This window comes from Ischnura elegans, chromosome 4 (genome assembly GCF_921293095.1).
Source record: "Ischnura elegans chromosome 4, ioIscEleg1.1, whole genome shotgun sequence".
Lineage (NCBI taxonomy): Eukaryota > Metazoa > Arthropoda > Insecta > Odonata > Coenagrionidae > Ischnura > Ischnura elegans.
Genome location: NC_060249.1, coordinates 130381771 through 130408625, shown reverse-complemented (window position 1 = coordinate 130408625; position 26855 = coordinate 130381771). Strand labels below are relative to the sequence as shown.

Here is a 26855-nt window from a genome sequence, read left to right as displayed (position 1 = left end):
TGTGATGGTAAAGTGACGTGGAGCACTGTGGCCCTCCGGAAGATGTGAAATCGATTTTTGGCCCTTGCTTTAAAAACTTGCTTGATTTTGGCCCTTGCTTCCCATTATCTAAGACCCACGTCTTAGATAATGGGAAGTTTGCAAACAATGACATGTGTATCAGATGGTATTATTAGCCTGTAGGAAGTAAAAAGCAGAATACGAGATTATTGAAAATCAGGGACCCAGATAATAACAATTATACCACATAACATATATTAAGTACGTGGGGGATATCCAAAAACATCCCGACACCACCACTCACCTCGCATAAACTCCTTTCCCTAAAAATAATAAAAAACACTCACCCCTGCTAGCCCTCACCCCCTCCCACAGCCGCTTATGCCTTCGGAGGAGAGAATAATCTCCCAACATTTGATTTACTTCAGCGTTAAAATTATAAGGTAGGCACTTTTATATGATCTTCACAGGAGATTATTTGTACCACAGTAAAAGTTATCCACAAAGTTAGTGGGCTAGATAAAAAGTATACCTAACAGCAGTGGCGCAGCGAGGGGGGGCGGGTTTGGGGGTTAAACCCCCCCCCCCCCCCCAGAGCTCAGAAAATTTTAAATTTAATCCATTTTACTAAATTGGATTGATATTACTAATAGAATAGTGTAAGGATTAATAAAATATCCCTCAGAAAGCCGTAAAACTCACCATTTTGAACAGTTTATCTAAAAATTCCGCAATTTATTAATGTCGCACCTACCGCTTATCCTGGAGGCTATTCCATTTCCCCCACACACCCCGGTATTAGCTGCACCTAAACCCCCCCCCCCCCCCAGCCTTAATTCCTGACTGCGCCCCTGCCTGACAGTTCACACCTTTACAGCGGCTTGAGAATACTATCGAGTCAGTTTCATTTAAACATCGTACTTCGGATTCAGTTACAGAAGTTATTGGCTAATTACTCGGGAAAATATGGTGATTTTATTTTATAAAAAGTTTAATGAAAAGAAAAGGAAAGACACCTCACAAAAAACTTTCTGTGAAATTTATTCCATGAAGAAATAGATATCAGTATCAAAATACACAAAAAATACAATTCGTTCTTTGTATTTTAAAATCTGATGATTCACCTAGAATAAAGTATTAAAAGAAAAGTGAAGATGATCTTTCAGAAGGAACCTACTGTTGAATAATTACATATTTCATTGCTTGAGTGATTCCTATTTTTTATTACGATGAAAATTATTCGTAGGGTGTGCTAGTTGACAAATAAATGCAATATCTTATAAATAAAATTAAAATCATCAAAGCATCCCTTCTTAGATATATTAGCAATAAGGTGATATTCCACTTTTTGCAGAAAGGCTTAAGATATAAATGCTCAATTCTTCTCAACTGAACTGGGTAAGGATCTGCGTTTGATCGCCATCCATCGTAAAGACACTGCTTTCACGTGCGAAATAACTTCATGAGAAATAGGAGACGACCACCTGACATCTCATTGCCTGAGTTGAGACGAAATCCCGCCAAGCAACGCAATGATCCAAAAATGGATGATTGCCGCATGTTGTAAAGATGATTCGAACAACTAATTAAGCTGTAAAATTATATAAACCTAAGGGCCCTCAGAGCAATAACATCCTTAATTTTACTGCTTTTGTCTCGAGGATAACGGGTTATCCTAACGGAGTCCCGGAAGCATGTTCAAGTCCGCGCTTTTGCGCCGAGGAAAATCAACATTCATCTTTTTTTCGGTGATTATTGGTAGCGATCGGCAGGCGATGCCTTCCCGAGACGAAAAGAGTTGAAATTTTGGTTTATTTCCATATACAGGTATCGTAAATTGTCACTTTAATTAAATATGGTCATTCCGTTATACACTCTTATGAAACAGCTTCCACTCCCATACCTCAGTAATTTACTTATTTATTAGTATTAATATATTTATTGTTTATATTTTATTTATTTTATTTATTTATTTCATTTGCTATTATTATTATTATTATAGTAAGCAATGGTCACCAGTGGCGTAGCGAGGGGGTGGGGCAGACCCCCTCGAAATATAAAAGCACGCTTACTTTGAAGCACAAAGAAAACCAAATATTGAAAAATCATGAATTTACAAAAGATTTATTATAATATTTAGGTTTTTTTTGATCGTGAAAAGCGACTCAGTGCCCTGTTTTTCATAATTTCCCCACCCCCTGGTTTTGGACCCGAACAAATTTCCTGGCTACGCCACTGATGCCCACCAGTTGATTACCTACAGAGCTTGAGAACTACATATTGAATATTGCGTTACATTAGAACAGAACCAAATAACCAAGGACATGTCACGATTTTTCACAGCTTTCACATAATGATGTACTATCTCATTTTTATTGTCTACTTGATACCAATGATGATTTTCGTGCCAGAAGCAAGGCCGTAGGCAGGGGAGGGATCAAGGGGGAATGATCCCCCCCCGAAATGAAAAAAAATAGATACTTTATGCTCGCTTGGTGCTCACACGACGATGTTATATAGCGGTGCAGAGACATCTAGTAGTCCAATGAGACTTAAGTCAATAATTATCTAAGAGAATTTGTAGGTGCAGTGTGTGAAATAATAGTGCTGTGAATTATTAGAGAGGTGAGTGACTTATGAGCCTCCTGAGGGACCGCAGAATTGACATCGACAGGAGTTAATTAATTTGTTCGCTGCAAAGAAAGCTAGAAGGCTAAATTCAATTTTATAATAATATTTTTATATTTTCTTTATATATTTATAGTTTATAATAAATATTTATATTTAACTGTATACGCTATTTTATTTATCCTATAAAAATAATTGTATGTTTGTCTACTATTCCACAAACCCCCCGAAAATATTTTCTGGCTACGGCCTTGGCCAGAAGTACAGATATTTTTGACAGAACAACGATGTGATGCCTCTCTGAAAAAATAACTTATTTCTCTAAGAAGTTTGAAATTTGATGACTAACTTTGTCCAAAAAATTGGAAATCAAACGAAAAGGTTACTAGAAATCACGGCACAGGCGATATGGCCAAGATAATGATGTTCTCACAGGAAGCACATGCGAAGAATCACGCGTTGCAGCTTGCGTTCGAGATAGAAAGAATGACAGCAGGTTTTTTATCGGCAAGTTCGAGGAAAGTCTCTTACCAGGAAAAAAGATAACTCTAGGAAGAGAGGAGTATTTTCGTAAGCAATCACCCACCGAGTGAGTTATTTAAACATCGTGTGACTAGTTCACGATAGGAAAGTTAATTCCAGTCTGCCTTATGATTGGGTTGGTTGTGACACTTGAGATAAAGAACTGCAAGTAGGGATTTATTCTAACCCTGCAGCTCGTGTGGTATCCAGAGTGAGTAGCGAGTGTCCCATGACTTATTTTTATTAATAATCTAACGAAAATAGAAACGGAATGCGATCTCTATCATGTTGCCGAGAAGGTAGCCAAAGTTACGAAGTAAATTACGAAAGCGAAAAGGTCCAATGGACACATTTTAGCACACAAAGTTTTGATTGGACGATAGCAATGAACGTATTTATACAAATAAGGGAATCCTTTGTGTAGTATATTGTAATGTCACAGAAGACGGAAAACCGTGTACAACAGTTTCGGAGATTAGGAAACTGAAAAAACTTGGTCTCATCTTTTGGTTTCTTAGCAACCTCCTGGAGCCTACTTACAAGCATATATTTATTCGGAGCCTCATTTTTTTTTATAATAACACGTTTAGTATTCCCCTTGTGCCAGAAGCAGATGGCTTAATTTGGAAATGAGCGTTTGTTTTGCACAGTTCAGATCGAAGCGAAGCCTTTAATGTGAGCGCCCTACGGTCCGTCACCCGTGTAGTAGCGAAGAGCGATTGCGCAAGCATCGTGCTCGAGGCTACGGCCGATTTGTCTATCCCCCACCCACACACCCGATGGATGCATAGAGGGGGGGGGGGAGAACCACTAGCGGATGTTAGCGTGGCTCTATTGAGGCAGCGGCAGTTATCGGGCGCAGGTAATGGCTGGCCGAACGTCATACCCCACACGAATTACCCCCACACCCATTGCATGGGTCCATCTCCCAACGGCGCGACGCCTAGCGGGCCCTCAGGTCCCTATCTATCCAACGCGCAAGACGCATCGACTGCCAAGTGCTCAACAATAAGACAGCAATGTCCACACTCCCTCGTTCAACGACTGTGCATGAACTACGTAATTGTCAGTTGCCCATAAAAGTTTTCGTTGGAGGTGTATAAAAACCTGTGATGGGTAACGAGGGGGAAAGCTGGTTCAATAACAGTTACGAATCTATTGCCATACGCGACTTACGGCTAATTAGCCGTCAGCATATCGTCGACATTGTTTTTATCTCAGCAGATCAACAAAACTTGACTCAGTCGATAATTTAGAGGCTTGTTCAGTTGGAAATTTCATTTTTATACGCTCAAACGACTGCGAGTTGGAGCGGTAATGGTTTGAGGAAAATGCCAATGCTGTCTCCGACGAGGAGAAGGCAAATATATGCGATTGACGGTTATGAAGTTTGTGCGAGTGTTCTTGTTAGTGGTGCCGGAACATCATCCATAAATTTCAGTCGGCTTAGAGCGGAGTTTAACGTCAGAATGTATCGAATTAAATGAGATGATATTTTTTATAAAATCATAGGATAAACTCAATTTTGTTGAAATTTTCCAATAAACAGTAAATTAAATAAGAAAAGTCATATTTGAAATTTATTTCACACGTATTGTAAAAATTTTATCGACTAGCAGCAACATTCACGACAACTGCCTCTGTCTACTAACTTCCGAATCACAAGAAAAAAAAAACAAACGAGATCCTCTCCTCCCTCTTCTATGAAAGTAACGGTACGATGTATCCGAGACGTGGAACTTACAGTGCTATGGTAAAATGTTTCATCACGCTGCGCCCGTACACGTAAAAATAAGGCTGCCGTTCAAAGGCCATTGGCAAAATAAAATCAAAAGCGGTCACCATTCATTTGGCCAAACCTTACAGTAATCGTCCTCATCAGGAATTTCGAATAAAAAGGCACTTGGTCAAGTACGTCAATAACTTTTACTTTCAATGCTAAAATCAGAAATAGGAATATGTAAAAGGAAAATATTGAAGGATGGAGAGTACGGAATTGACGCTGGGCCTGAATTTAGGTATCTACGCGAGGCATAACTCCAAAAAGTAAGTCATGAAAACAAACGAAAGATGGGTTGCATTGGATATATGTACCTCAACAGTTCAATGGGTAACGGGCTATTTAATAACCATATTGCTTCGTTGAATATTGTAATCGCTCAGCAGAATAAGAGTCCAATGCTGCGTCTATCAAAGATCTTGGGATCTCAACATTCTCGTTGTTAGTTCAGCGAGCCTGGCGGTTTCGAGGTTCTTAACTCTACGACATTTTTGCCACCCAATACGTGGTATAACATGTTGACAAATCACCTAACATAGGAAAGCACCATCAAACTCTTTGAAAGTTACAAGGTAATGACTCGATAGGCTGAAGAAAACCCTCGCTCGATTCCTTGTCGAGGGGAGTACTTTCATGAGGTGATGTTTGGATGTAGAATAGGGAGGCGTGACGCTGTGGGCAGCCAATGAACTGATCTGGCGAGTGTTGGGAAAGTCAATATAAAAATAGAATCAAGGCAACATTTTCAAGAACAACCAAGGGCAGAGAACTTCAATCCATCACAAAAAACGATTTTAAAAGCGATTGGGCTCTTGGGATTTCACGCAATTGGGCTTCCGAACCGTAGAAATCGAGGCTTGAATTCGTGTAATTTCACTCCGCTATCGTTTTGAGCGGGAGATCTATTTCGACGCTTACTTAAAAAGCAATAAAAAAGATGGCAACATTTGCCTAAAAGTGTATGCGGAACGCAGCTCCTGTAGCGCAAGCGATCTACACCAACTAAAAAACCTATTATTATCCTAGTAGCACTTAGTAGTATCACTAGTTCATATCTTTTCAGCACCATCCACTAGCAAAACTATTTTCAAAATAATTTTATGACAGCGAACAGAAAAATGTTTCAATAATTAAACGGATCTCCTTAGCGAGCCTGAAAATCGAATCACACTGCTTTAATTTAACAATGTTCTAACTAAAATTTTGGTCGATGACGGCTTTCTGCGGCATAACTGTAATTCGAGATAGGCTGCCAGTGAAACACTACTTTCCTCGCATTATGAGGGAAAACAAAAACACCGCTAACTATTAAATTGTAATTTCTATACACTATATTAACTTTTGCGATGAATAAAACAACAGTGAGAGGTCACAAATCATTTTCCTCGCGACTTACGAGACTGGAGTTAGAATCTCGTCAAACCAATCCAAGCTTTGACGGAAAGACTCACGTAGCGATTCAGGCAGTCGACATGCTCGCGCCCAAAGCGAAGTCAAATAAAGCTTCGCGTTGGCTTCGTTCGGGGAGGTGGGATGTCCAGCGCAGAATTCAAGGATGACGAAAATTCCCACGCCTTCCTCTCGTGCCACTCGACAAGGACGAAATGCCCGTGCTGTATCCACGAAGCCAGTTAGAAATAATGCACGCGCAGAGATGCGTCACGCACTTTTCTTAGGACACACACATGCGAGCGTACGTTGATGATACACTCGCTTCCGAGGCAGCTGAAGGAGTTTTGAAAGCGCGGAAAGGGGGCGGTGCTCGGTGATAAGGCTCTTCTCCACCCCCGCCCTCAGGAGGCACATGGGGGCGGCCGCCCCATCACGGGGGCCATCGCCCTCCCTCGACTCATGAGCAGTGCCAAGTCGGTGATCTAGGAAAATCGACTCGTCGTGAAATGCTTCTAAAAAAATCAGCGGAAACACACAGCTCCTAGCAGATATAGAATTAATGGGGAATGGGCGATTTAAAATTGGTACTGTTCGCAAATGCTATTAGAAAAAGTTCTGCCACCACACACAAAATCCATAAAGGTACGAAAAGGTGTAACTATGATACTCACAATGCGAATTAAATGACCGCAACAGTAATACGAGTATGGTGGTTCGAATCTGACCGAGAGAATATTTTCTCAATGTCACGAAATGGAAATAAGATATATTTCTTATCCACTTAGATGCTGTCGTTATAAAATTTATATGGCAAAAATTCATTGTTTTCCACGCAAATCTTTATTTATTTGTCTCGAAATCTAATTTCACGAAGAATATCGAACAAATTAAGGGCAGATATTCTTCTGCACCAAGTCCTCCAACTTATTACTCGAATTTGCGCCTTCCGCAATGATTGCCACTATCTCCCGCTATCCCGCGCTTACTGTCGCTGTAAACGATAGGAAACATAGAAATCGCTCCTAGTGGAAAGGCCGCTGCTTTGCCACTGTTCAAACAAACACTGGAGGCGTCTCATTACGAGTTTTTTAAGTCATTGCACGAGAGCAAACCAGTCTTCTCGTGTTACTAAATAAAACTGAATTTAACACTCACTGGCATTATTCGCTGTGATACTGCGGCAGATCCTTTATGTATTTTACGTTAGTTATCTCTAATCAAAAGACTCCTGCGTTAATTTTAAGAAAATATACTTCGACGAATCGGCCAATTCACGAGAGAAAGTAAATTTAAGTTCTGGAGGTGGATTTATAACAGCATGGGCGCAGCTAGGAATTAAGGCTAGGGAGGGTTTCAGGCGCAACTAATACTGGGAGCCTTGGGGGTATTGCATACCCGCCAGGGTAAGTGGGAGGTGCGGAGGCCCTCCGCCGGAAAAAAATAAAGATAAATGGTTCAAAATGGCGATTTTTACGGCCTTCTGAGGGATGTTTTATTAACCCTCACACTATTCTATAAGCAATATTAATCCAATTAAGTAAAATAGATTTAACTTAAAAATTTCTCCGAGCTCTGGGGGGGTTTCATCCCCCAAAATCTCCCCCTCACTCCGCCACTGTATTATAGAGCATGAGATGCACAATTCATTTGGTATTAAACATTTCATATACCCTATAAACATTTCCCTTTAATTATAGACTTATACAATTTTGTGGGAGAATGGAATGCAGTTAAAATTTCTCTCCCACTGGTGCTACAGAAAATACCAAAAATCCATTTCCGAACTGCTGCGAAAGTGGCGCCGCTCAATTTTTTAAAATTCGATTTTACGTCGTAATAGCTGACGGAACACATTTCTGTCAAGGTATTGAACCCCCTTACAACGACCCATCGCTCCATAAAATACATTCCAACGTATCGAATGTTATGCTAAAAAGTTATGCTAACTAAATAATATCTTTTGAAATTTTCAGCCCAAATCCGTACTTAGACAGCATTACAATATTTAGCTATGCCTCCAGGATAAATACTTTAACTCAGAAAAAATGTCGAGGTAATTTCTTGATAAATAGTTAAGTCTTTTAGATATCAATATAATAAATAGGCATATATAGTCCTTGAGATAAGTAGGTCTACACCGGAATTGATTGAAACAAGGTAACATAGCAAAAAAAAACAAAACAGGTAACTCTCCGATATTTCAATTAAGGTACGTGCATTTTTGTTTTCTTTTTACTACCGATTATCAAAAGTGATTTTAAATTCGTAATATTGCTTATGCTGAGAGTCCGAATTTCCTTCGATTACAAAATAATCCATTCAATCCCTAAAAGAAGAACAACGAAACGTCGGCGAACTGATGTATTTTTTTTTTATTTGTAGACCAACTCCTCAATAACTATATCTGCAATTTAATTTAATACTTGATGACAGATTATTGTGGACAGAAAATATCAGGATAACGGAGTTAAGTTCCAAAGAGACAATGAGTTAGAAATTATAGCCGAAGATCAATGGGTGGTGATGCGCAATTTGAAATCGGAATCACTCATCCCAGGAGAGCTTTGAAGATTAATCAAATGGATTGCATGCACCTGCGGTTGCCCAATGCACCTAGATTACCCTGTTCGATAACGTTAGTATGGCAAAGACAGCATATGAATGAAAGATAACAGAGCTAGATTCGAAGAATTTCTCTATAGATATAAATACTAAGGCTTGTTCCTGCACTTTTTTCCTAATAGGAAGTTCAAAGTGCGACGTTGCCTTAGTTTACCTTTCGCTTGCCGCAAGTCTACGTCATTATCAATTGAAAGGAGTTGGATAGTGGAAGTACTTAAGTTACCTATTTATAAAGAGAAGATAGTATGATAGATTTCGACGTTTTCATGCAGCAAAATAGCCTTGTTTTCATCGTCTCGGGATACATTTCGCAATTTCATTCCATTCCACTGCGCATGATTTACCAACCTAAATTAATCGTCATTTTCATTTAATATACAGCATTATTACGTTGTCTAACGTCCCTATACCTGAAATAAAATGGTGGTTACGTCGGAAATAGACAATTTTTGGCACTATAGAAAATTGGAGAGGTCAACGTTAAATCCCAAGCATAAAAAAGTCATTCCTTACAATGGAATACAGGTATACGAAAGTCTTTCTTTTGTTCATCTAAATCGAAAAATTTTATAGGAATATTTTGAGTCTGGGTACCTTGAAATAGTAAATAAAGAAATCTTTGCCTCGAAAGCTTTTCTTGTGGGTATGAAACTAGAGCGTTAATCGTATATCTTACTATGCCATTTGACTCGTTCCCAAATCAATTGCGCTTAATTATTTCAGTCCGATTACATGAAAACTTCAGGTATGTATCAGGAAACTAACGACAAACAGAAATAGCAATTGAACTCTATTTTATAACCTAGACAAGGGAAATTTAGGGCTCCCCAATTATTTTAGGACTGCAATGACTACAAGGGCCCTTTTTCGATGTCAGTAGCTTCACGCTGATCCGATAACACTCGGGGCCGAATTATACAGTCGTTGTTTTGGAGGGTGTTCTGAAGCGATGAGTTGCTTTCCGACGCGCCTTGGGTGTATGCAACACATAGCAGCAGTTAAGCGTCTTGAGGTCTTTCATGCGTAGACAAATGACTTTAAGGCATTGAAATACAGTAAACATCGCTCATAACGATCAAGCATGTGACGAAATCCCGCCTTTAACGAGGTGAGTTCCCGGTCCCTCGGACTTCCCTGTGATAACAACTGTTAATTTCCTTGCAAGTAACCAGTTGCCGGTGATACGAATCCCCACCGTTACGAACTATTCTTTGGAAAAATCGCAGAAGCTGGTAAAATTGATCAGAAAAAAATATCATCCGTCCCGCACCGATGAGAATCTATTTGAATTTTGGCCACCTGCGATGCCTAATTCGGATCACGAAAAATCGAATATTTGTTAAAGAAAGTGAACTTGTTTGAAACATGATAGAATATAAATCAATGGAAATGTACCCATGAGAGAGATCAAATGTACACGTGAGTTGGCTAAAAACACTTCGAATATTCACTCGAAAAGCATTCTACTCACGGTTTCCTCGAAGAAGCGGAGAGTCGGCTGCTAGCTCGTTCGTATCCTCGTCACCTCTTCGACGACTGAACTAGGGGAGACCAGCTGGGCTAGGCGACTCGACTGGTCTAGATGGGGCCTCTAGCACTCCCAAATGGAGATTTTTCGGTTCGTTAAACTGTTGGCCGTGACCTATTTCGAGCCGGCTCAAAGAGTTTTCCGGCGAGACCCCACGATGCATCCGAATGTTTTGAAAAGCAGAGCGCTGGGAGGAGGGAGGTGCGATCGCTGCGCCTCCACGCGGCGGTGAGTTGCGCTCTTCCTGAATGTTATTTTTTTAAAGGGGAAATTGAGTCGTGGGGCGGGCGGGCGTCAGGTTCCCTTCAGCCGGCACGTGTGTATATCCAATCCTCCCGATCCTCCTCGGCTCGCATTGACGAAAGTGGGAACTCACGCAAGAAATGAAAATAAGAATTCTTTAGGGAAATAAACGTGACGCCACCACTTACCTCTCGTGCATAACTTGTTGGCTTCATTAAAGTCACTACTTCATTTTTGGACACATTTTCATTGGCTTAGTTATGAAATTAAAACTTGTATTTCGCGCAAAAGGCATTCGCTAAGTCAGAATCAGGGAGTTCCATGGAACAAACCGATGCTCTCACTAGGAATAAAAAAGGCGAATCACTTTTCATGCTTAAAAATCGACTTTTAGCTTCCGAATTTTGTCTTCAGCTGATAAAAACTTCGCATGGCTAAACTCATTCCTACAACTGATAAGATTATGATGTTTTATCATAAAACATATAAATCAGCTATAATAAAAATCGACGAAATTATCAATTATTAAAATTAATACTCACTATCTCAAATCAGGTAATAAAAACAGTATATGACGTAGGTAGAGGAATAGGTTGGTTTCCTTTCAAATTTCATTGCATAAATCGAAAGATTATTACTCTTGGAGTACGAATTTCACGCTTTTAGATTTTTAAACGACGATATGTATTTTTCGCGATTAAATTAAAAGTGAAAAATTTCAAGCGCGCGAAAACGCGACGGCTAAGTATGAATGCTGGGAGAAGCCCGTGTGAGCTCAGTTTGGTTCCGGCTGCCGCCGTGTGAGGCCACCTTGGTGCGAGGCTATGAGCGCCGCTACGATGCAGGCTGCTAGCAGGTAGCAGAGTACCCAGCAAGCAGGTAGCCCTTGGCTTAAATAAGGATTATTAATACACTTTCAAGCGAGTGAAACTTTCCGACCTTAGGCAATTTTGATAGGTGATTATTATAGAGATGTGTCCCTGAAGACTGTGCCTGACCTCTGTTCCTCATGCATGCATTGGTGATCTCAGGCAATGTAAAACTCCTATCTACTCGTATAGAAACTAGGTCCCTGTGACGTCACGTGGAGTGGCATCGCATGGGCGCCAATCTGGCCTTTTTCAAATGAGGATAAAAAATCACCATTGCCATTCGTCTAAACTGGGATTTCTAAAAACAAATAATATGTATATTGTGAATACACCAATTGTGGGCAACGAATCGCAATCAATGCCTTTCGTTTTCTTTGATGAAGGAAACTAACCTATTGATTACAGAAAATTCATCTTAGTAAGTTCTCCAGTGAGATAGTTACCGTTAATAAGTAGATATATTTTAAGGTACCGAACATCCGCGTATTACGATAAGGTGTGCCTTAAATTCAAGAATTTTTTACTTCTTTGATTGCTATGCAGACTACGTGAAATGCTTTACAAATTCTTAAAAATAGTTTTAAAACTTTAAAAATCACGGAATTAAACTTTAAAGAATTCAAAATTTTCGCTGTAATCACATTTCATGAAATTTCGGCGCCTCAAGGCGTAAGTTATGACCTATGCGTAATGACCTTGCATAAAAATTTCCGCTAAGGAGGGAACGGGGGCCTTGACCCTTTTTATAGGCACTAATGGCGATATATATACATATATGATATTTTGAGTAATTAACATGGAGAGTCATTACTTCGTTTTCATGAATTATATATTAGATCCATCAACATCATAGCTCCAACTTCGGAAAGAGATTTTATTAACCTAATTGACACGCCCGGTCACGATTCTTATTTATTTTTTAGCGGAACACCACCGCTAATGCACCAAGGGAAACATCCATCCGTGTTAAGTTTCTCGGAATGAATGTGCACAGATATTCTATGTTTTCGTTTTGAATTCAGATTAGCCGTTTTAACCTCTGTTTTAAAGAACCATTAATAGTAAGTAGTGCCAATAAGACGCAAAGGCGGCATCCTCCCGCAATTTCTGGGAAAAAATTAATTGAAGCTAATCTTTAAGGTGAAAGTGAAAGTGTTCATATCACCACCTAAAATAATATTATTTAGAAGTAACTTAAGAATGCATTATTGACACTTGTCTATCAGCCAATCCGAAATGAAACACATTACACATGATAGGTATTGCATAGGAAAGTGATGACCTCACCTCGAATACTCCGCCCCGGCTAAGATGCATGAATTTGATTCCATAAAATTCACTACACCTTTTTCCAATTTTTCAAAGGTGAATTACGACTTAGGTACGTACAAAATGTGATCATTGCAAATGTTGTAATGAACCATAGATGAATAATTCTTTTACTTAAACAGCAAATAATAATATTTATATTTCATACAAATTCCGTAGAAGTCATAAGCGGTTAATTATTTCCATTCAGGTGTGGCATTAACTTTTTCGATAAAGCATTCGATTCTAAAAGACATGTTACTTATGTCTCATGATACAAAATTACTAGGATAATCCTTTTGCAATCGACTTTAGGTCAAACTATACTTCCTAAGCGCGTTACACATTTAATCAGATAAATAATAATAAACCATTTTACTATCAATTTTTTTTATCAACAGTTTTTATCGTTCAATAAACCAAATTAAATAAAAGAACTTGTGGAGGAATCTCCTGATTAAATAAAATGTCGACTGGTTATTTGATGAAGATGAAATGTAAGAATAATTCAAACCGCGCTTCAGAATTTTTGATAACTCGGATTTATTTATCACTCGAATTATTTGTCTGGTACCTTAGTTTACAATTTAATTCAGTCTCATAATGGGATACCCATCAAAACATTAAACTGCTTAAACAAAACTGCTTAAATTTAATTTATAAAATAGTAATCTCGTAGAAGTGATGTATCACTATTCTGAAAAAGGTAATGATTAAGGTTAAATGTTTCTGCTTCAGTTGCTATGAGCTACGTTTTCCAGCCCTCGTCGATATCATCCATCGAATACACTCAAATATTCTCGTATGGTGATGTCTCCCAACATTTTTGCAGTCACTTCAATCAATGACGCTATTCGTTGAGGTGTTTTTGATGTCCAAAATTGGGCTAATTATTTTCCATGTACAGTCCTTTTTTCCTGTTAGCAAAGCTGTGAGCCTAAATACAGCAATTCGCATATTTGCCTAAATTCATCGTTAGAAAACAGTTAATGACCAACCTAACGATCAAAAGTTTACAAGATTACACAGTCTCAACGGATAAATTTAATCATTCATTTATTTAACTACTAATTACGATTAATTTTAATAATTAGATTTTGAGATATGCATCCCCAGTAAGGCAATTTAAGTGTAATGATAAAATTCAATAGAAACTATAGCTCAAAAAATTTAGACGATTTAGGTGTGACTTTGTGAAAACGCAACATCAACATCCCAAATCATAAACCTGTGCCAACAACAAAAAAATATGAAAAAAGGGGGACTTCATGATGTTGTAACTAGGGAAAGAAAAATTTCAGTCAAATTCGATGTTTCGAACTTTAATTTTTAATCGAAATGAAAAGATCGACTTTTCAACAAAAATCGAAATTTGAACTGACAGATCGACTGATAAAAATGTCGACGGTTCTTTGATAAATAGTATGTATAAAAATGTTTTTACTTTACCGAAGAAAATGAAAATATGCATTTGAAATTAGAAGAAAATCCCAAAAATCTTCATAGAATATATGCATGAATTATTGGTAGTAAATATTTACAAATACACGCACATAAAATTTTTGGGACAATCACTTGGAACAATTCGGCTTCACTAACATTTTGAAGAACGATCAACTAATGGCGATGCTTTCTTGATGATCGAGGGCGGCGTGCTTTCCAAATTTTACCGGCCTTAATCATAGGACGGGTGACGTTATCGTAGGCCTGTACTGTTAGTGCTGCGATCAAACGAAATGCTCAAGATTAAAGTCGAAAAACCGGGTTTTAATCGAAAGTCGGATATCAAGGCTCGATCTCGATTTCTTCTATCTCTGGCATTTGAAATTCGATTTTCAATTTTAATCGAAATCGATTCCTCCATCACTAGCAGTAACTAGCAAAGCCCGGGACGCGATTAAATTATGCATGTTTTTGTGGAAATGGCAAACGCTTTAAATTAATGCTGATACGTGTCTTTACTACACGCCCTCTGAAGGTTAAAACACACTTGGAGCCGTCGCACTGAAGGCAATCATTATCGCCGCTTCCGTGCAGGCTTCGCTGGTTATATCGCGGAGAAATCATACAAATCAGCAAACCAAATGTGTTTTCCGCGCATGTCCTGCGGGTTATTAACATGAAGATGGCGCCTCCATTTCTCCACGGAGCAATATATAGTCCTTTTGGTGTCAGCTGAGTCTCTCAATCCTTTCAACACGCGTCACCACTACCTTTGATGCTCCTCATGAAAATAATTATCATAAAAAGTTTTTTTTCCACGTGAAATGACTAATTCCTTTAATTTGATTCTTTTCATTTCCAAACCCAATGATCACGTACGTAAACGCATAAGTACTCCTCTAAAGGAGAATGTGATGCCTTCCCGGTGAACTATTGCGACGGATCTTATTCGAACTTTCGACCGAATTATGCCTCCATTTCTGCCGACGTTTTGATGGAACACTTTTCCATGGAAACGTCGCAGAGTGAACTGAAATTAATAAAAACCTGGCATTAAATATATCCATAGTCGTAATCATTGATCAAAATGAAAAAAAAAACGCTCTTAATCTTCAGGATGCAAGGAAACTTATTCCAGGTGATTCAGAAAAAAATCGGTTTGGAACATCTAGGAGAAAGTCTTAATTATGATGTTAATATTGAGGGAAATATAGAAATACTTTTATTGAAAACACGATTAACGATTTTAAATAACTGTGGATGTATAATATAATGATTGAGCATTACTTTGAGGTCTCCAATCATTAAATTTGGTATTTGAAGCGAAATTACAAGTAAGAATACTATAAATAAATATTTTTTTGCTCATTGCTCACAAAAATCATTAAAATCTCATATCTATTCGAATGATGAAGATTATTCATCCTCCAAGTTCGCGTGGGCATAAATGGAGAGTTTAACCCGATCGGAAACCCGAGAAAAATTCATCGCAGATACGGCCTTTCACCCGCATCTCCATTTATTGATTGATTTGGTCCTACATTTATGTCCGATGAATGTCGTCAAGCCGTTTACAAGTTCACCTGAGGAGCCCACTCACGTCGCACAGTGGGCGGAAATCGAAAAAAGCTTGACAAAACTAATATCTCCGTTATTATTCAACGTAGATCCACGATTTTTTCGAGATTGAATTATTTTTACCTCCTTAATCCGAATCTAATGTTATTTTTGCCCTAGAACAATCAGGGGCCTCTCTAAAATAAAATGGCGGAAACAGTAAAAATTCCCTAATTTCAATATTAAAAGCGCTGCATATTAGATTCTTATTATATTCATACAAGTACTATCACTGACTTAGAAACTTTGATGCATAACCCTAAACGACTTTACCATAATGTATCGATACATAACAGAATGTATAGATGCGTGGTATCTATATAATATTAAGGATATGGATTTTATCAATGCACTCCACGGAAGGGACCTAAAGGGCGGGAAATTCCCCGTGTATATGCATGTGAGAATAAGTACGAATAAGAGAACAAAGCACTCTACCGACGTATGGTCACACGTCCTCATCGGGCTCCTGGGTGACCGGCGGCAGCGGCGAATTTTATACTTTCTATGTGCCACAAGAGAGTACGAAAGTTTTTTTGGACAAAATATTGCCTTTACTTTTAGATGTCACATCTTTCCTAACAATTGGGGTAAAAATAAAGGTGGTGGAACCATTATTTGCTTTACACTGGAGCAAAAACCAAATCAGGACATTCCGCGGCCGGGCCGGCCGGCTGCGTTGACTTTTTAAACATATCCCATCTTTAAAAGCAAGGTAGCAAGTTGGAGCAAGATTTTTCTTTTGGATCATTTAGTCAATATTCAGGTCTTTCTTCCCATATGAATTTTATGATCGAGTCTCGTCGCCCTCATAAAGTTATTTTCCACTTTATGTCAAAAATAGTCCAAAAACAATGCACTTTTAAATGTTTAATTATTATATGAAAAATTGATAAAAATAATTAAACTATCCCGTATAATTCTTAGAAAAAGTTTATTCTTTTATAAAATATGCGTTGAAATTTATGGAAAACCATATTAACGGCTCACTAGCGAAAGTAAATACTCGATTTTTGCAGAAATTCAGAATTGAAATTTTTTATAATTTTTTCTCGTCTTTAACGGCTTCTAATGATTTCATGGGTGAATCAAATATTTAAATAGCCATAGTTCCTTGATCCTTGGACATTATTCTATTGGACTGTACCATTTTTGTTTACCAAAAAAATAGTGAAAATTTAGGGTTTTGTCACACTTTTTTCGATTTCCGCCCACGACGCGTCGTGGTTTTCGCGGTTGCGCATGCGCAGCGCAAATTATAACTGAGACGCTAAAGGTTAAGTCCAAGCTCCTCATGAATTCTTATGAAAACTTTTTTTTGCGCTGGGACCAATATTTTGCCCTACCAACTCATCCACTGTAGACATGATTTAAAATCATACCAGAGTGAAACATTTATCAAATGATTCATTCTGATATGAATGAATCAATACCCTCAGGATATCCGAAACAAAACATTAAAATCTCATCATAATTGATAATCAAAGTGAAAAGATCAAAGTCGTTTTAATGCATGACGCGGTTCATGAAATATTTATAACAATGCAGACATAATATTATAATGTGTAAATGAATTTTAATTGAAACCTAAAGGAATATGAACGAACAATATACAGAAAGTGGTATTTTTTTGCATAGGGAGAGAAAACTAAGGGATCTTAATTACTGAAAACAAAATTACGTGCGGTATAGGCCACGCGTCGTCGAGGGCCAAATTGTTATGATCAGGAGAACGACTGACTTGCAATGACGAGTTAATCGACGAAAGGGAAGCGTGGAAAATGTTTATCCGCGGTTGGGGTGGGTGGGGAGGGGGAGGCATGGAGAGTGGGAGGAAAAGGGGGAGGGGCTGGGGGGTCACGTGTGATTTTCCATTGTTGGAATGGGGGAGAAACAGAGAACAATGTCTGTCACACGCAACCCCATCCAATACCCGTCATTTCCTATTCGCACTCACCTTTAATGTTTAATTAAACTCTGCGCATACATTTATAAACACAATACACTGACGCATAGACCCAGAAGCGTCAGTTTCTTCTGTTAAACGGGTTGTGGCCCAGGACACAGACCCAGTGGATGAGATCCAATCTAATCGGGTAGGAATGTTAAGAATTTGTTAAGCTAAGTTACCCTCTGTAACTGATGACCCGAGATAAGACTTCTGGCTCACAACATTAAGATTTCTGTCTCTAAGGTTAGGAATCCATATCGCTCGGGAGAAAAGCGAGTACGAGACGAAATAAGAAGTAGAAGAAGAGCTGAAACTATTTTGTGACCAACAGCTGATGATTTAAGGAAATAACACTTATTAGTGTTCCGTGCGATGGAAAACGCAGTATGCTAGGCGAAGTGATCAGTAAAAATAAAAGTTAAACGTGGAGTAGATTAAAAAGCAGAATAAGTTAAGGTGAAGTATACGCGTTACAAATGACTTATCATTAACTTCTCTTTGGAAAGTACTACATAGTTAAATTCCTCATGAGCCAACATTACAAGAATACAAAGCATTGGCTGTATCAAACAAATAATTTTTGATAAAGAAAGGATAGCTTGCTAGAATTTTTGTCGGCTTGATGCCACGAGAGGACATGAATACCTACCTCGCCCAAGTGACAGATATGGATGAGAGCACAGGCACATGACCACCGAGAGAGAAAAAATTAAAATAATGATAATATTCATCAATTTCTCTTAATTTCTCTCTCGGTGATCGTGCCTCGTGGTGGGGGGTGCGCCCCCCCCCCCTGTGGGGCCGCCCGTGTTGCCAAAAATTGCAGTATATTTTGCGCCCCCCCTTGAGTTTTTTCTGCATCCGCTTCTGCCCTCGTCCGCTTAGTTTAAGTTATTTCACGAATTATGGGATACATCTATAACGAGCAGAATATTAAGCTTATTCTACAAGGTCAACCTATCCAATCTACCTACACTTACGACTGATTATTTTTCAGCCGCGTATCAAAATCTTATTCTTCTTCTTCTCCGCTGCGGTCCTTTTTTCCTTCATTCGAGGAAAGATTCCTCTACATCCAATTGCGTCACCTGTGCCTCGACGGCCTTGGTAAAAATTCCTCAGCGGACCACTTGACCGCTCGACCCCTCACTTTTCCACACGCATTACTTCCTCTAAACTTGAAGCTATACTTCGAAATTATTTCGTTGAACGGAGCAACAAGAAAATTTAGTTGTTATTCCACATCGTATTATTATGCCCCACGTCGTGGATAAACATGTGACACGAAAATCTATTTATTGTTTTACCTGGAAAGAAACCACGAGTTTGATATCATCTCCTACCTTATATTATAATTAATTTGCCCGAGCTTGCTCGTCGGAAAAGAAAATACACGAAACATTGCAGGTTTAGAGATACGTTTGCAATTTACTTGGCTAAATGAAATAATAAATTTACAGACAATTTAAATAATCGAAATAATTCCTTATACCCTTAGGTCATGACCAACTGCATATTATAATTTAGACACAAATGTAGTATATGAATAATTATTCCTTCTCTTAAGTATATTATCACACTTCATCACTTAAACTTTTCCCAAAATCCAATTACTTGATACAAAGGGATACCAGTCACAAACTTAATTCTTGGCCAATCTCTTGCCTTATGGCTTCTCGTATCTCATATGAAAATAAAAGTTTATAGTTATAGTCTGTAAACCGTAGGGTGGCGCACGGGCCCGCCAGCTACCCGAGTCGGTCCCATTGAGTTTTAATGGTCGGTCCTTTCCTCCCCCTGCCGTAGGGTGGCGCTCGCGGACCGACTCAGGTAGGTGGCGGGCCCGTGAGACACCCTACGATGTACAGACTATACAACCCAATCATTCGACGACACAGGTTGGTTTGTCCCTCTGTGGTCTGGAAAATCCTCTCGGCTTGCGTGGCGTTCGTCCTTGGCGGGCCCTCATCTTTTTGGGTCTCGTCCATAGAGCATAGATGCTCTATGGTCTCGTCCTATTGTAAAATCTCCCGTTCCCCTCCTTAATTCCAGCTCCTTTGTCAATTCTCCTTTTCTAAGTGGGCTATGCCTCACACGATGCCGCACTCAGCAACTTCCCTCTACCAAAAACACCAACTGCTCTCTCTTAGCGCGCATCCACAATATGGTGGGTCCCTTATTGTTACTTTAAACCATGAGGTGGTAAAAGAAAAATGGCGAGGCCAGCGTTATGTTACAATGGAGTTGATTCTAGCCAACATTTGATGATGCATGACAAATATGAAAATGTTGTTCGACTATCTTCCCAATTGAAAAATTCCAACGTTTAAAATACAGGAACGTGTCGGCGAGCGGCTACCCTCAGACGGATCAAACACGATGCATTAAGTTTAAAATAGTCACGTCTCCCGAGTGTGTTATACGTCGGATCGAGTGATAGGAATGATGCGGCGGCTCCTTAAAGTTTAACTCGCTGGATTTTGTAAAATTTCACTCCAAAAACATTGCGACAGCGTGGATACAAAAATTGTGACCCAGCGAAAAATCTTCTCGGAGTCTATAATTGGCTAATGGCAAATTGAGAATCATGAGGAAATATTGAGTAAGAGAGAAAAAATAAACATGCTCATCAACGCAACAGAAAGAACTTGTTCAGCAATTTCTATTAACTGTCAATTAAGATAAGGGTTTGAGAAATAAAAGAGACAAGTTTTTTTTCGTTTTTCGATTCGATTTCAACTTCTCAAGCTATTCACGGAAAATAAGCGACGGCCTTCACTCACCCACAGAGAAGTTGATGACGTCACGCAAATCAACCCAGAGGGTCACCGCTTCTTAGCTGCTCCTCCGCCTCTGAACACCCTTGAGAGAGATTCCTTCCCGCAACGAGGGGTTTTCATTGAAACGGAATTGTAATTGAACCGGAACTCTCATGAAGTCAGCAACTCACGACTTGTGGGTGCCAACTTTAGCTTTTTTATTTTTTAAATTACGAAAGAAAGTGCGACGACAAAGTGAGAGAAATTAGCTACTTTTCCCTCGTTAGACCCCATTTAGAATACGTACGTTTCCAGTGTTTGGTACCCTCATGAAAAAGGCTTAATAACAGAGTTCGAACGCGTGCAAAGAAGAGCTGCCAGGTATGTGAAAGGTCGGTACGATAGTCTTGTTAGTGTACCTGACCTCTAAGATAAACTCGGATGGGAATCTCTGCCAGACCCTAGATTGAAAAATAGACTAAACCGTTTAGATAAATTCAAGAGCAGTCTTAGTAACGAAGTTAACCATATCTTACGGACGCCAACTTACTACAGAAGATCAGATCATATAAATAAAATAAGAGAGATAGACTGTAGAACAGACAGATTCCGAATGGCTTTTTTCCACGATCAATAGGAGATTATAACGGCAGCGTTAGAACTCACAAATAGATCAGATGACTTGTACTGTAGCCTATTATTCAATATGGTTGTTGGGGAAGAAAGATATCGTGCTTTCCCGGCGAATAGACTTAGCAAAGAGTTCTCGGGATCGCCACCGGGTCAGGAACTGCATAACTGCGACGTTTAGATGTCCGACTCGACCATCGTCCTCAGGGCTGTGAGTGTCGAGTGAGAATTTTAATTTGCTTATACACAGTTACTCTGGTTGTCAGGTGACTGCTGATTGGCTGCCGTCAGCGGCATGCTCTGATTGGCTGAAGTGATGGTTTTGCCTAGCCTTTTGGATAATCCTGAGCACAGGTTTCCAAGTATTGCTCAATGCATATGCATATTTTTCCCTATAAATGAATCTACTGGTTACATGACTAAAAAGAGAAAGAAAAAACAAATTAAGGTGAAAAATCACAGCGGGCACCGTAGCCGTAAAGAGCGCATTAAGAAACTGACAACGAGTATGAAAGACATGATATCATATCATGAAGACATGAGGTTGTATCGCTACGCCCACGAAATAAACCCACGCTGAAAAATAATCTGCCACTCGCCCAACCCATGAAAAAACGGCATAACCCATTGGGGTAATCAAATTGATCGTGCAATAAAAACACCTCTACGGGCCACATCACGCACTTGTCTGCCATATTTCGACACTACTTCCTAATCATACGCTATGCCAGGCCAATTTCCCATACTTTACGGCCAAAAAGTTGTTCAATCCTTTTTCGAAACATGTTGTTATGCATCGAGGTTACTCGTAGCAACAATTCACCGCAGCTGGACGTGCAAAATGCTCAAAATCGGTCGCAACTCCCAGGACTTCTGTCAGAATGTTTCATCCAGAGAAAACCACCGATAATCAAAAAAAGAAATTAAACGTCATTGATTAAAATACATGAATCAAAGAAAAAATTATGGCCTGAGGATGGAGTCGAACGTTATCGGGATGAAGGAATTAAAATTTCCCGAGGTTTTCCGATGAACAAATTCTTGTACGTAAACGTTACCGATGGGGAAAATTAAGATTACAAGGAGATACATGCATAGCTAAGAACCCCAATGTTTCGGAACATTCGAATGAAAAATGGATTTTTGAAGCACCGACATTCTGAGATTATGACGTAAGCATGAAGGCGGTCTCAGACAAAAATGAATGGCGAAGTGATATGCAGCATTGCGTTTCAACATTACTACCGCGTAATTAGTTTATTGAAACCTTAAAAATATATATTTATATATTCTGCCTCTCCTTCTATCTCAGTAGCACACAAAATGCAAACAAAGGTATCAATCGGATCAAACAAACTGCAAACAAAAGTATCAATCGGTTCAAACAAAATATAAACAAAAGTATCAATCGGTTCAAACAAAATATAAACAAACCCATCACCTGACTTGGCTTTATCCCGTTTGAATCGTGCCGTATGCGCAGAAGCCGAGAATCGCCCTTCCCAATTCTCACCCTGAGCGCAAAAACAACTGCAAAGTGTGGTCGCGTGTAATATGAATGATTGTCTTCATGGGGAATAGGAATATGAGGGAAATATGCGATTTCCTTCAGTTATTTCTCCGATATTGCAATGGGGCAAATACACTTGCTCTCGGCCTCTAGTTACGATGAATAGAGTGGAGCTCTTCCTTGCGGGTGTCTCGCGATTGGTCATGTCTATTCGTAAAAAAGATCTCTTTGTGCTCAAACATAAACGGCTCTTCTCTTCACCTCATTAGTGCGTTCCGCCAAGTGTTGGACAGGAGAGAGAAATGGCTCGGATGACGGACAGAGGCTCACTTTGAAATGCTTCCGATTCAAGAGTGACTGAAAGAGACTCTACCTCTTCGCCAATAAACATTTCTCTCTCAACGCCCGTTAGTGAATATTCTATGATCAATAGTGGAATAGACATATTCGGGAAATAACCGGTCAAGATAATCGTACGATGGGTTTTGCTAAAAGAATATAAGGAAACGACGACAAAGTGAGAGAAATTAGATACTTTTCCGAAGAGTAAAAAATAGACCAAACCTTTTAGACAAATTAAAAAGAAGTTTCTTTTCAAACGAAGCCATATCTTACGGACGCCAGAAAAACTACGTAGGATCAGATCATATAAATATAATAGGAGAGATAGACCGTAGGACAGACATATTCAGAATGTCTTTTTTTCCACGATCAATAGGAGATTATAACGGCAGCGTTAGAACTCGTAAATAGATCAGATGACTTGTACTCTAGCCTATTAATATATGTAAGGCTTAATGCATGTTTCTAAATTTTATTATTATTTCTAACAGCATGTGGTAGTATAATTTGCTAGTATGCGTGGCGTTTTATGGACAGTGTGGTGTGCATGTGGGAGTCCAATTGCATGATGCATGCTGATGATTGATCACCCCCTGCCAAACACCCTAGAGGTGGCTCGCAGGGTATTATGTAGATGTAGATTCACAAGGATTTTCCAGAAAAAGTGTTTCATTAAATGATTAAAAGCCACTCAACTTTAGAAAAAATATTTATAGAATTTTCAGAGATAATTAACTCACTCAGTTATTCGCGCCGAAGGTTTGCTTGGATAGATGAGGGACAAGGTCAGCCTAGACTTAGCTGCAGTCGTGAGAGAATTCTCACATTGAGGGTAGGGTTTGTTTCCATGATTCACCTTAGAGAACTTTTCGCTTGGGGGAGTCCGAAGGCTTCAAACGCCACCCTGTGGTCAAGGACCAAAGGCTCTCCCCACTTGGCAACCACGCTCCCTCAGATGAATGTGTATGTTGTAAAAGCACGCTGAACTATTTTTCTAGGTAATTAATACATAAATCCTGGCATTTTTAAACCAGGAACAAGCTTTTCATTGCCAATAAATAAAATTCCACAGCGAAGCTACCGCTCACAAAGCACTTCAATACTTCATGTTGGGTGACAAAAATAAAATTATTTGGGCCAAATTAGGACAGTAATTCAGATGGATGACGATATCCCATTCCCCATAAGATAATAAATGCATGCTATGGTGTCCTCACTTGTCTATTTGGCGCAGCACGGATCTTGGCAGACAACTAACGATACACGGACACCTTTTTTGTCAATAATTTGCATTTCCAGTCACATATGCTATTATTAATCTAAGCTTTGTTTCGTATGACTTGACTTTGGGTATGAAAGGAAAACGTGACAGTTTGCCATAAAATAGTTCGTTCTCGAGGAGAGTCAACGAGGAAGGTTAAACCAGTTTCAGCATCGAGTCAGGAATTCCACTCTATGATAGGATCTGTGGTATGAATCCACCACAATTCGAGTGAGTTATGGCCGGTGGTTCTCATGGGTAGGACAACAAAATCAGATCGCGTTGAAACCCACTTGAAAAATAATCAGGGAACAAAATTCATCACAGTTCTAATCTACACATCTAATTAGGAATATGGAGGGAGGGGTATGGTGCGTAGCAATCCTAGACTTTTATGGATAATGGATAGACGAGGGTTTACCCTGTTTACACGACTAAAAAGATGTTAATCACGTGGATCGACGCCATAAGTGCACATCACTGTAAGCAAGGCTTCCACGAAGGGATGGTGTTCGGCTACGACAAGAACACGCTAAACAAAGCAAAGGTCTACAGGTGTAAAAGAAGGAGACAATCTAAAGATCTTTGAAAATAAAAGTAGCTGCAATAGGCCACTGAAATTAAGTACCTAATTACCCCCCGAACATTGCTGTCAAATCGTAAAATGAAAGAGAAACGCGTGAATAAATTGTTTTCCCGGAGATGATTCTTCAAGTCAAAAGATTTTTTTTACCTATGTAAAGACTGTAGAAACCTATTGTTAAAATATTTTGTATGACGTCAAAGTGACCTAACATACGCAAGCAGTAAGAAATGACAAGAATCGCTGGCGAGAAATTCAAAATGAGATTGAAAGGAGCAGTTTTAAAAATTGAAAGTAGAGTAATACATCTTGAATAAGAGTATTCTAACGATTAAGGGAGGTTTGCATGGAGTACTAAAGAATGATCTGGGAGTCTTCCTTTCCTTCCATTACCGCCTTCTTCAATTCACTATAAGGCCTACTCCCCTTCAATCTATCCAAAAATCCTACTCTTTTTCTTCCCAGCCCTCGTTTCCCTAACATTCTACCCTCTACAACCTTTTTCAACATCCCCTCCACGCTGAGTACTCCCTCCATCCATACCTTCTGTCTCCTCCGCATCTCATCCAAAAGCTGCCTCTCCTCACCCACCATATCCAGCACTTCGTCGTTCCTTTTCCTCTCCGCCCATTTCACCCTCTCCATTCTTCTCCATACCCACATCTCGAATGCCTCCAATCTTCTCTCGTCTTTTTTCCTCAGTGTCCATGTTTCGGCACCATAGAGAGCTACACTCCAAATCAAACTCTTCACTAACCTTTTCTTTAAACTCTTACATAACGATCCTCTAAGAAGCTCCTTCCTGTTCATGAACGCCTCCTTTGCTAGTGCAATTCGCTTCCTGATGTGTTTGCTACTGTGTCCGTTTTCCTCTAATGTGCTGCCCAAATAGTTAAACTGCTCTACCTGTTCAAGTTTTTCCCCAACTACTTTGATCTTGAGTCTCACATTCCTCGCTCGCGATACTTTACAAAACCGCATTACCTTAGTTTTCTTGTGATTAATCCTCATCCCATACTCCTCGCACCGCTCGTATAACGCATCCACTAGAGCCTGAAATCCCCTCGCTGACTGGCTAATCAGCGCCTGATCATCCGCGAACCTTACCGATTTCAACATCATTCCTCCCACTTTCACTCCAGCTTCCAACTCGTCCCACGCTTCTCTTACCATCTCCTCAGCGTATACGTTAAAAAGCAGCGGCGATAGAGGACAGCCTTGCCTTACACCTCGGCCAATGCTTGCCCACCCAGATTCCTCGCCCGCTACCCTCACTTGCGCAGTCTGGGCCATATAAAGATTACGAATCAGTCGTCTATCCCTCCAATCTACACCTATTCTCTTGAGAATATCCATCAGCTTAACCCAGTTCACCCTATTAAATGCTTTCTCAAAGTCCAAGAAACAGGCATATACGACTTGGTCATATTCTAGGTTCCTCTCGACGAGGGACCTCATTACTGCTATTGCATCACGAGTTGATTTACCGTTTCTGAAACCAAATTGATCTTCGCCCAAATACTCGTTTGCCCTTGCCTCCATTCGTCTGTTCAATATCCTCAGTACCACCTTCGCCGCATGCGATTTTAGGCTGATAGTTCTATAATATCCGCATTCCACAGCTTTCTTCTTTTTCGGAAGCGGAATTAGAACCGTCTTCACGAAATCTTCCGGCCAACACCCCTCCTCATAGATGCTGCGAACTAGTTCGAAAAACCTTTTCTTACTATCCTTCCCTAGATTCTTCAGAAGCTCACAAGGGATATTGTCAACTCCTACTGCTTTCCTAGCCTTCATATCAAGAAGTGCTCTCTCTATTTCCGAATCTAATATCCCCGGCCCAAGATTGTCCTCCTCCTCTGCA

General features: G+C 39.5%; 1 protein-coding gene across 5 annotated transcripts in view; it reads right to left on the bottom strand.

Moving 5' to 3' along the window:
* The window catches only part of LOC124158055 (ceramide phosphoethanolamine synthase-like), a 63263-nt gene that overhangs the window by 15800 nt on the left and 20608 nt on the right, over positions 1-26855 (bottom strand). The window contains exon 1 of one of the 5 annotated variants that reach the window (XM_046533225.1): positions 10416-10627. The exons of 2 other annotated variants lie outside the window; for them this stretch is intronic. The gene's annotated coding sequence lies outside the window, so the exon portion shown is untranslated. Of the gene's footprint in view, positions 1-6326; positions 6346-6381; positions 6643-10415; positions 10628-26855 lie in introns of those variants that run through there. 2 more of the 5 variants (XM_046533224.1, XM_046533226.1) reach the window with 2 other exon arrangements.